This window comes from Argiope bruennichi, chromosome 5 (assembly GCF_947563725.1).
Source record: "Argiope bruennichi chromosome 5, qqArgBrue1.1, whole genome shotgun sequence".
NCBI classification, from domain to species: Eukaryota; Metazoa; Arthropoda; class Arachnida; order Araneae; family Araneidae; genus Argiope; species Argiope bruennichi.
In genome coordinates this window covers 73,657,618-73,670,179 of record NC_079155.1, presented here as the reverse complement: position 1 = coordinate 73,670,179, position 12,562 = coordinate 73,657,618, and positions in this window count along the sequence as shown.

The window sequence follows — 12,562 nt, the reverse complement described above, 5'->3', positions numbered from 1 at the left end:
TCAAGATCCAGTGGGAATCAAGATACACTCAGATACGCCCTGATTGGTCTGGAAAACTCTAGCCCTGCTTCCCGGAACTATAAAAGACAGGCACTCTGAAGCTGCAGGGAAGTGTGTATCGTATAAGAAAAATTTTGTAACAATATTAGGTGCTGACAAAGGCAAGAACTTCATAACTAGAGATTTAAAATATGACTAGATTTTTAATATTAATCACTTGGATACATTTGACGGCTGAGACTTTTCCTATACTTGTTTTGCATAAAGTTCCATTCATTATTCAAGCTTATAAAATATTGCCCTTTTATATTGTTAAAAATCTGAAAGACTGCTTACTTGTTAAATTAATGTCACCAACAAAAAAATTTTACAAGGATTCTTTTACTTAACGGTTGCTACTAATAAAAGAATAGAAACGGTGTTTCCCAGAAAAACGATGAATAAATCATAAATTATTGTAGCAACAATTTATGGGTAAACATGAAAAAATAATTATGAAATATGCAATGAATTACTAACCATTGTAAGATCTATAAAATGCTTACCTCATTACCATTATGTTCGAAATTTCCTCTCTGGTCTGTCTATGATTCTTTGAAGTAGTTTTTGAATTTTAAGGAACCTGTAGATTAAATAGTTTGCTGAATTCAAAACTTAAAGAATAAGGTTTCGATATCCATCATCACAGAAGGATTTCTCACGGAAATGCAGGTATACCCTCTCGGGAAATACAAATATCTTCTTACGAAGATCCTGTAATGAGAGCTTCAATCCACTCGAATGCCAAGAAATAGTTTCGAATGGAAACGAATATTTCAGATTCGTAATACTCTAACTTTAATTCCATTGACTCCCATTCAAAGCAATTAGAATGCAATTTATTTGTTGTGGATGGTCTTTTTTTAAAATTTCTTTTGATTTTCTGTAGTCATTACAGAATCGAGACGATTCTTCTTTTGTCCAAGTTTCCGACGATTCCTCGGTTTATTCCACTGCCCATCATTTCTTTTATCAAGACACATTAACATTACAATAGATTTATGCTACGTCACAATCCAATGGTTGACATTCACGCTACAGGTAAAAAAACCTGCTCTGGAATCCTTTGAAAATTTTTTGTACTACTCTTTACTAAATTCTTTAAGATTCATTAATATTATCGAGAAATAAGGCTTTTCAGAAAATTCGTGAGCATAAGTGCATATGCCGTAACAACAGTTTCTTTATTCAGAGACACATTTCTCTGGTCTAAATTAGAAATTGATGAGGTAAATCCATTACAGTATATCTGAACTATTCAGAAATTTTAGAACCTGGAACCTTGTGGTTCGCAGCCAAGTAACAAGACCACAAGATAAAAGCAATTGCCTGCGTTTCGAAACTGTTATCTGGCTTATAAGCTTTTCACCACAGTAAGCGAATTGTTATGAGTGAGGATAGAATCTGGGACCTTGTGGTTCACAGCCGAGTAACAAGACCACAAGATAAAAGCAATTGCCTGCGTTTCGAAACTGTTATCTGGCTTATAAGCTTTTCACCACAGTAAGCGAATTGTTATGAGTGAGGATAGAACCTGGGACCTTGTGGTTCACAGCCAAGTAACAAGACCACAAGATAAAAGCAATTGCCTGCGTTTCGAAACTGTTATCTGGCTTATAAGCTTTTCACCACAGTAAGCGAATTGTTACGAGTGAGGATAGAACCTGGGACCTTGTGGTTCACAGCCGAGTAACAAGACCACAAGACAAAAGTAACTACTCATGTCTCGTTGATGATATCTGGCTTGTAAGGTTCACCACAGTACTCTCACCTCCGACTAACTGAAGGGAAAGTACTGTGGAGAAATTCTTTGAATAAGATACTATGATCTCATTGTTATCATAGTTCTTTCCTTTACCAATGCTTAGCATAATTTTGTATAGCTGTATCCTAGCTAAAAAAAATTATTTTTCTTTGCATCACATTTTTCATCAAATCTACACTAAAATGAAATTTTCGAAGAAAATTCAAGTTGGGAATACGTGGATCGGTGATATAAGCTCCTTAAATAATGTGCTGGAATTTTATGGATCTACATTTGATTGCTGCATCCAGTTTCCCTCATATTAACAAAGAAATATCGGGAACCGTGTAAATTGAATGTCTTTACAATTTATTTCCTTCAGTAGAAGTATTACTCATTCATCACTAGGATCCGTTAAAAATCCATGAAAATCTCTCTTTTTCTAACGAAGGTGGGAATGAAACAACAGTATCGTAACATTATTTTCCTTGCTGCAATAATATTATTGCTGGAAAAGGATATCTGCAAATTCGTAACAAATACATTCGTATAATATTCCGGGCATCAACAAACTTATTCTGCTTCTTACGCAAAAATCTATTCAACTAAATCAAAGAATTAACGAGGCACATTATTGCATAATAATCAGTTTTCAACAGGTTATAATATTAAAAGTTAACTTTGAACAATATAAATTTAATTTCAGTTACATTTCTTGTTTAATTTTAATTAAATTTTCAAAACTTCTTTAATACATTTTTAATACTTTTCATTGATTTTGTTACCTTGCTGATAAACACGCACATAATAATACTTTTAAGCATAATCTGTGTGTGCGCGTTATCTTTACTATAATTAAAAGTAAACTTTATAAATTTTATAAAGGAAGACAAAGAGTTAGAAGGTTTGTGCTAGAGGTTCTAATCGCCTTAATTTTTTTTAAAGTTTATTTTGTTTTGAATGGCTTAAAATGCCGAATCGAATCTCTACAAATCTTACAATATAATTGTGCAAAAATTTACCTTATTAGAAGCAAGAAGATAACGAAACTCGAAATTCTGCCATTTTAAGGAAACACCGCTGAAGGGAATATTGATATATTGACAGAACTCCTAATTTCTTTACGCCCTCTAGTTCTGTACTCCGAAGAGCTGAGAAGTGGTTTCCAAATATCTTCTGATAATATGCAAAAGTGATGTTACTGCAACATTCCCAATACTTAGTGAAATAAATTATACATAAGAGACAGAGTGTTTCTCGTCCTGTTTTCATAAGATATCACAGCGGATCAATGTTAATCAAATAAGTTGCCCTTTGGCATATCCCATAGGTAATGAGTAAAGTCGATGTTGCATTCCAAAATAAACGCAATCAAAATTTGAAACCGGTATCAAAAGTATTAATCTGATTTTCGAAATTTAGCTTAATAATAATAGAATTCACTAACTGCCATCGGGGACCTTATAACAGAATTAATGCTCATGTCAACGAACTTTAAATGAATTACATTCCTTAACAATAAAAGGCATTATTTTGAAATGATTATTTCTAAGAAACTGAGAATATTGGGACTACTCTGCTATGCTTGCAAAGAGGCGAAAGTAATTGGAAAGAACAGTCCCAACTGTTAAAACAGGGGAATTTGTCGAATACGGGAAGCAGTTTTGATATTTGAGGAAGGGAGGATAAAACCCATTGATTACGTTAATTGTGATTTTTCATCTATAATAAAAGTTTGAGAAATCTTTACAGTGGTAGTGGTTAGGGAACTTTTTCAACGTTTATTTCTACAGGGAAAAAGCAATAAAATAGAGTTTCTGAGATTTGTTTCATAGAAAGCATAGAGTCTTATAGAAACGTAAAATAGAAAAGGTTAGAGTGAAGGAGACAATTGATGGTGCATCTGAAGGCACCATCAATTAGAGAGGTACTATCATCTAGAGGTACCAAATGTACTAGATGATGCATCTAGAGAGTATTATCTAGAGATCATGAAATTAAAATGTATAAATTCAGTTCAATGGCTGTGAAGTGGGGGATTTTGTCAAGGATTTTCTCCATGGAGAAAGTACAGCTAAGTACAATTTTTGAAACTTCTCGCAAAAATTGAGAGCGATGGAAAGCCAAATACTAACGATGACATATCTAAAAGTCATTCTTTTTACGTAAAATAAAAATTGATGAAATCTGACTAACGGCTAGAGGTGGGGGATTGATTCTCTGCTTTACAATCTTATATATATATATGTGTGTGTGTGTGTGTGTGTGTGTGTGTGTGTGTGTGTGTGTGTGTGTGTGTGTGTGTGTGTGTGTGTGTGTGTGTGTGTGTGTGTGTGTATGTATTCATCGCCACGTAATTGTTCCTTTTTGTAGTTGTTCATTCTGCATGTCGTTTCCCAAGGTTTCATGTTTAAAATCTCAAATATTTTATTCTTACTCTTTATTCAGCGTTCTATTCTTCTATCAGCGTCATTCTATTTTCATATCATTCATTTATGATATTTAGATTTTCACAAAAACTAGCATTTGCTATTTTTCTAATGGGAAGTAGAAAAGCCAAACTGGCCATATGATGGTATATTGATTCAAACTGAAAAGTCAAAATTCATGTTTTAAGTACTATCTTTCGAAATATAATAAGATAAACAATAAGTTTTTAAATCCAAATATAAATCCATACAGAAAAAAAATGTTCTGCAATTTTCAAATCATGTCAAGGAAATTTTCTCTTTAATGACTTTCATTTGCCCCCAAACGTTATGCGTCTTTAAAAATCAGATTTTTAAAAATTTTATTTTTGCAAACTTCTTTAGAAATGAATCCAATGATATCATTAAACAATTAAAATCATAATTATTAAGTTATCCAAACTTTTCACTGTACATTGTTTTTGGTTGGCATCCTATGTTTTAATTACGGCATGTATGATTAAAAAATCATACAAAATGCTCTGTAAGGTAAATTGTTGGATTTAGACTCGAGCATCACAAATGAGTAGTGGATATATACTAATAAAAAGTGTAAAGTACTTAAATTGCATTTTAATTAAAAGTCAATTCAAATTTAACATTTTCCCTAGTTATCATATTAAAACTAGATATGTTATTGCACAATAACCGATTTAATCCACTTTAAAACTTTAATAATTCCCTTCCATTTTATTTCTGTAAACTTTTTTTATCTAATTTAAATTTTCAGAATATTTAATCACGTTTTACAATAATTCCTTCCATTGTTTTGTTTATACAATTGCACATTCCAATAATATTAAATACATACTTTTTGGAAAACAAATCTGTGTTATAATTAAAAGCACTTTTTAATTAATACAAAGATAGAGGAATCAGTTCAAAACATTATCAAGATACGATGTTTCGGACGATAAGATTGAATCTTATAAAACTATTTATCATAATGATCAAATGTCTATAAAAAATAAAACGTTAGCAGAATCAATACACATATTCATTCCATTTTCTGATAAGCAAAATGGGGCCACAATCTTATTCTTAGATTTAATTTTTATGCTGGAAAATAAATATAACCGTTACCTATTGTTTTAGTAAATAGCAATTATTGGTTACAACTAAAAATAAATACACCGAGAAGAATTCATTCTTTGCATATTCACTCGAACAACACACATACATTTTCATAATGATGATTCGTATTTCAACCGGAACTGCAAGTACGTATCTTAACAACAATTCCATCATTATTTTAGAGGATCCTTTTCGAAGTTTTAGTGTACTCTAGCTGAAAGGTATTCTTATCAAAATAGGAATGCTTGATAGTTTGCAGAAGAATTTCTAGAACGCCAGAAATTTCAGATAAAAGAAACATCGTATATTCAGAACCAAAAAAAAAAAATATTCTGATATACTAGTCTTAAGAGATTTTATTGAAGAAGAAACCTATACTGTTACATAAAAATATTTTTTTCATTGGACACAAATAAATGAACAAAAAAATAAGCCTTAATATAAATAAATTTTGATTATTCCATTTAAAATGCTTCAACAACTATGATCTTTCGATTGCTTTAACTTTATGCATCAAAATTATATGATAAATTTTCTGGGCAGGATTTTATTTTGTTAAAAATTTATTTTATTAAGGATTTTATTTTATTAAGTTTAAATTTTTCAATAAGCTATCCGTTGAGTCTGCGGACCAAGGCAGATTTATTTATTTTAATATATATATATATATTCAGAGAAAGGCATAGGTTTTTTTTAATTGTAATTCTCAGCCTTTAAACGTCTTAGAACCTTGACCCTAATTTAAATAACATTGCACAACCATTTAAAAAATTAATTAAAAATAAAGAAAAAGATATCCAACAATTAAATTGAATTTTCTGGAAAGTTAATATTTAAATTTAAGATAATATAACAATAATTGTTGAGCAACGATGTAATTCAAAATTACAGCACAAAAATGCTAAATCATTTTATTCTCATTTTACTCCACTTAGGGTCCCTATTTTAACAACCCATTTATTCCCTTTAAGTATTAGAATGTGTACTAAATTTTGTCCGATTTTGCCTAGCTGTATGGAATTGTATAAAATTCAAACATCCAAAGGAAAATTCAATTTTATATACAGAGAAATTATTGCAAAATGAGAATTCTAACATCTAATCCTAAATAGTAAAAAAAAAATGATAGTCTAGGCTTGATTCTGTTTTTGTTTTTATTTTTAAAATATGTTCTTAATAATATGGCTGTGATAACGCACACACAAAGATATTTGTATTTAACATGATCGGTAGGCGTGTGAATATAAATACAGAAACTAAAATAATTAAATGTATTATTGAGGAATACATTCAAAATATTTTTGAATTAAAAGCAGGGAGAAATGTAAGCAAATAAGGTTGGTATCACTCAGAAACTAATTTTTTCCATTTTTTTTTTTTTAATTTTGTAAAAATGACTTTTGTGGAATAACATATAAGGTGTCCATGATTTAAAGACTCCGTTTCAAATTGACTTACAAAACAGCAAACATCTAAAATTCGGGAAATTGTACGAAAGACTGAATGCAGAGATGGTAATTTGTTTGAAAAAGAGAGAAAAAAATGCAACTTACTTAAGTCACAGAGTATGGTATCTAAATGATACATGTAGGCATTTATATCATTTATATGAACTTTCCAATATACAACAATTGGAAAGACATGTGCAATTTATACCATTTTAATCATCTTTACATTGAGACAATTTCCAAACACTTTCACAATTATTGCGATTTTTATACTATTGTGCAATTTTAAGACTTTTTCTTGAAGCAAAACATGTTACAACAGAGAATGAAATATAAGAAAATTATACTACATGTTCAACATGATGTCCATCATTTTCAAATATAAGGATGTTAATTCGAAAGATGGCTTGTTTTATAACTGCCCGAAATATGTGCTTGGAAATGCTCTGTACATGGCACTCAACATTATTTTTAAAGTCATATAAAGCTCTTGGATTATAACTACGAGGGGTGATCCAAAAAAAAAGTTTACAAGGCAAAGAAAAAATGCTTTATCAATAATAGAGACAGGGTACAGATGGTAATTAATAAACATATGTGGCGGTCACTTCTCTAAGTAATCACCAAACCTGTTGAGGCATTTTTCACTCAGCTGGACCAATTTGTTTAATCCGTCTTAGTAATAATCAGGTTCCTGGCTATTGAGCCAGTTCTCGGCACCTTTTTGAAAATCACCGTCTGATATAAACCTTGTTTCAGATAAGTGATTCTTCAATGCCGGGAAAAAGAAATAGTCACTGGGAGTCAAATCGGGGCTGTATGAGAGGTGGCTCCAGATCTCCCACCTAACCGTTTCCAGCAATCTCTCTGCCATCTTCAAAAGAATATGACACCATTTCGCCCGGACGGGAAATACGATTTTCACAAATGATTTTCGGTTACTATTTAATGTCAAACACATTTACATGTTTCCTACAAGGGTTTTTGATACATGGCTAATTGGTGACGACATGTATTAGTTATTTTTTTTTCCACTGAAATAATATGATCTTCCATGCACACAATTTCGCGAATTTTATGGTACCGATTTCGATTGCTAACTAATGTGAAAGAATCGTTTGATTATAGGAGATATCGAGAGAAAAAAATATTAAAATCCTTGTAACGAAAGTTTTAATTAGTTTTAAATTAAAAATATAATGAAAAGCACAAAAATTTCTATGTCTAATTAATACACAAGAAAAATCTAAATATCAAAATCAGTAGCTTTGGTTTCTGAGATATGTTCTATAGAGACCTCTGAATTAATTTTTTTTCGACAGAGAAATGACAGATATGACTTTCTATAAGCTTTATAATGTTTTACATCAATGGGTTATGAATATCAAAGATAATTAAATATTTGAGTTAATAGTTTAGCATTAATATTTAATAACGAGAAACTTGATACAAAGTTGACTTTCATTTTTTAATGGCAATGTAAATGCATTTCAAAATGTGACTTTTTCTAGTAAATGCTCTCTTAATAATGTAAAATAAAAAAGCAATATCATTAGAGAAACTAGAAATGTATTTGTTTTAACAAAAACACTATTTTTTTTACTGTTGTTTCTACTTTCAATCAGTCTTGCCAATCAGATTGATCTTTAATTACTTACTTTTACAAGCCAGGAAAATTTACGCTCTAATAAAAAAGGATGGCAGCACGTTCACGCTTGTAAAAATCGGTGTTTGTAATTTACCTAAATTAAAATGTCATTCAATAGATAGAAGCTAATATAGAAGGAAAAGGCTTACTTATTTGCTTTACTTATTAAAAAAAAGATTTGGAGTATTTTCAATCGACTTTGTTGCATAATTACACAACAGCCGTGTTTTGTATTTGCATTTAAATGAGGAAAAGAATAGTATTCGCAGATTTAATTAATAAGTAGTTTATAAACAATATTATTTTATTGCATTCAAGACTGGATGCAAATCTACAATTTTTGAGACAATACTCTATACAAAATTATATTTGTATTTCCTGCAATATTACCGTGTCCCCTATATATGGAACAGAAAAACAAATATACAATCGGCCATTCGGATATAGATCTATAGCTCTAATAATGCTGCAGTTCTAGTTTACATGAGAATGTCATTGCAGATGAGCAGCGAATCACTTTATGTTATTCTGGTATGTGTATTGGTAAAGATACAGATGGTTTGAGAATTCTTGCCTTTCAAAACGAAATATGTTTGAGTAAAATTTACTATAGTTCAGGTTAAAATGCATATATGCAATTCAATTTGCCAAGTTTCATGTACTTAACTAATTGCGGCTTCGACGTATTACGAGCATGTGCAGACGAATGGGTTGATATATTCATGGATTTCATCCAGTGTTTTGTTGAAATATTCAGTTTTGGTTTTTGGCAGTATAATAAATTTAATCCAACAAACTCTTAGCATCCCTCATTAAGGTTGTTTGCAACATTTAAATCTCGATTCCGACTCAGAAGCGATATGCAAGTAAACTTGGAGTACGTTAAATTCATTAGTCAAATCTCCACTCGTTGATGTAGTTCGGAAGATTGGAGAGGGAAATGACGTCTCAGGTGTCAACTTTCTCATCTGTTTACGATTAAAAATTGCGAAATCCATCTCAATACATCCCTTATGCTGCTTCAAAAGGGAACGTAAATGTAACTAAACTAAATTATCGTTTTCGTTTTTGAGCTACAAAGTTCAAAGAAAGGTAAATAGATATCCTAAAATTGATTATTCTGTCCTTGAGAGAATCCTCAAACTCTGGAGGTCGAACTATTTGATTTGGCAATTACAATATTTTTGTTTCTAAATTTCGTTTAAGAAAAAGAAAGAAAATTCAAAAGAAATATATATATAGCTATTTTTCCTTAGAAAGAAAAGAAACTGCGAAATTTCAAATTTTACTCAAACATATTTCGTTTTGAAAGGCAAGAATTCTCAAACCATCTGTATCTTTACCAATACACATACCAGAATAACATAAAATGATTCGCTGCTCATCTGCAATGACATTCAAACACCAGATCTAAAAAAACATTTTTGTTTTTACGAACTATCTTGATTGTTATTGAAAAGGAAAAGTGATGTTTCCATGATCGATTATCAAGAAACTTAGAGCTTCACACTTCATTCAAACTTCTTTTTTCTAAAAAAAACAATGAAAATTGTAAAAAGACATACGGTGATGTTTGACACTTCCTAAGCAAACAAACAAACAAAAAATCACTTTGCAACGGAGAAACAACAAAGTATTCCATCAAAAAAAATTGTTGTTGAAATTTTCTATTCTTTGAAATAGGTTAGTTACGAATTAATATTACATTTTTTGCCATAATAATATAGTTTTTTATCTCTAATAAATCCATTATATAAAAGGTCACAGACAACTTTTCAATTTTCAAAAAAATAATTCAACATGAATTGATTAAAAATTAAACAAGTTTTTTACTTCCATTTACATCTTTCAAAAATATTATTTTCAAAATAAAAATGATTTCCAAATTATTCTTATACAAAAAATAACTTTTTATTTCCGCTAGTTTCATTTCGGAATAATTTTTTTTGTCTAATTTTGATATATTACTTTAAAATTTAAATTGATTCGCAATCTGTAATGAAGTTTTTTGTTATGATTCAACTCTAACTCACATTATTGTTTCATAAAGTTATTTAGTCACGTGCAATTACAGATATTAAAATTAAAGTAAATCGAAGGGTGTGAGCTCGTCGAAACTCTCTAGCATACTCTTTAATAAATTGTCGTTCACTAATGCTGTGGAAAGTATCTGCTGCCATATTCAAAGTCTACAATTTTATAGAGGAAGGGAGGGATAAAAAAATTATCGGGTCCAAATATAGAACCTTGGCGTGAATCTAACATTTTTTTTTTTTCTGAATTTGTAATGATAATATGGATGCTCTTTTACCAACTATTGATGTCAAAGTTTGAGCAGAATTACAGCTGTTGACAAAATTTTATTGATATACATTTTTGAATTATTGCATTTAAAAGCATGCGAAAGTACAGACCAGTAGACGATCGTTTATCATTTATTTATCGATTTGATCGTTTATTTATCGATCTTTTAGCGTTTTATAGATATCGAGTTCATTTGTACTCAAGGTCAACCAGACTGTGAATGGACTTCATTCAAAATATGATAGAAATCTGAATATATGGTCGAGAAGTCTAGATATCAAATTTCATCCATTTAGCTCAAAGTTATAGTATTCCTAGATAGACATTGACTGACAGATAGATATTATTCCAAAAATGCGTTTTTTGACAGAGGAAAGTCTGAAACATGCAGATTTGTCAACATCTCGAGTTCGAAATTTTGACGTTTTTAACGTCAGAAATTGAATATCCAGTTTCTAGTATTTGATGAAAAATGAATATTAGCAGTTCATGTAATATGAAATAATTTTGGATAATTAATACATTTATTATTTCTCATGAGTAACAGAAATGAATAATTTTAAAGCAAGCGGGCGAAGCGTGTGACTCCAAACGATAAACAAGAGGCCGCGGTGGTATGGTGGTAAGGTCTCGGCTTGTGAGCCGTAGGGTTCCAGGTTCGAGACCCGATCCCACCAAAGAACCGTCGTGTAAGGGGGTCAGTTGCTTGTTAAATCCGTCATGCCAAACGTCCTCCCGCTGGTGTGGTGTGGGGTAGAGAGGGGGGCGCCAGCTCAGGTGTCGTCCTCGTCATCTGTGCGCGGTTCAAAATTACGAGGTCCGTCCCAAAATAGCCCTAGTGTTGCTTTACAACGGGACGTTAATATAACTAAACTAAAAACTAAACTAAGCTAAACCAAAAGATTCACAACATGATTCTTAGAGGCTGGTGAGTGGAACGAGCAGGGGGTGTAATAAATATTCTGTTTTTATAAATAAATTTACACAGACTATTTTGAAATAAAAGCATTTATAGGTCATTCCTTATTGGTCAGCGTTAAGGCTTCGAATTATGTTGTAATTATTTTAAAATGTTCTTGAATTTTAATACATATGCTTTAAAAGAGATATTGGATATTATAATATTTATACAAAAGAAGTATCTACGTTAAAAATATAAAAGGATTTTAATTTTGAGAAACTTTGCTATAATCAAATAGGTAAATAAAAGGTATTTCAACGAACTTGCAATATCAATTTTCTTTCTATCATCGACTAATGGCACTTCTTATTTATCCAATTTATCCTGATTTTTTTAAAATAAATTTCAACATCTTTCCATTATTTAAAATATTAATATCACTTTCAACTTAAAAACTAAAAAAAACATTCTACTTAAAAAAAAAAAGAAATCGGAATAGTTTTAACTGTTGTAGAAAAAAAATTAATAAACGAAAATCAATCAATTGAAGGAATTTTCAACACATCCAGCCATTCTGCTGATAAAATTTAATCATTTAAAATTATCATAACAGAACCGATAGCAGGGATTTCAGATGAAAATACCTGAACACAACCTAACATTCAATTTTTAATGTACCTATTAAAAAATTATGATTCTGAAACAATAAGAAATAAAGAGGATAAAAAATCAGAATCAAATCAGCCGAGTTCAGAAAAAGCATCAGAATTCAGAAGACTCTTACTTCAAAAACTGCGAATCAGGGAATATCGAACTGGCTTTAAACCTAAAGATTGTACCATATCACCTTCATCCCCAAGACAAACATTTTATACTGGATCTATTATTTCGTAAAAGCCATCTAAAGTTCTAAGTTCTTCCAAATCTGAAACTGAC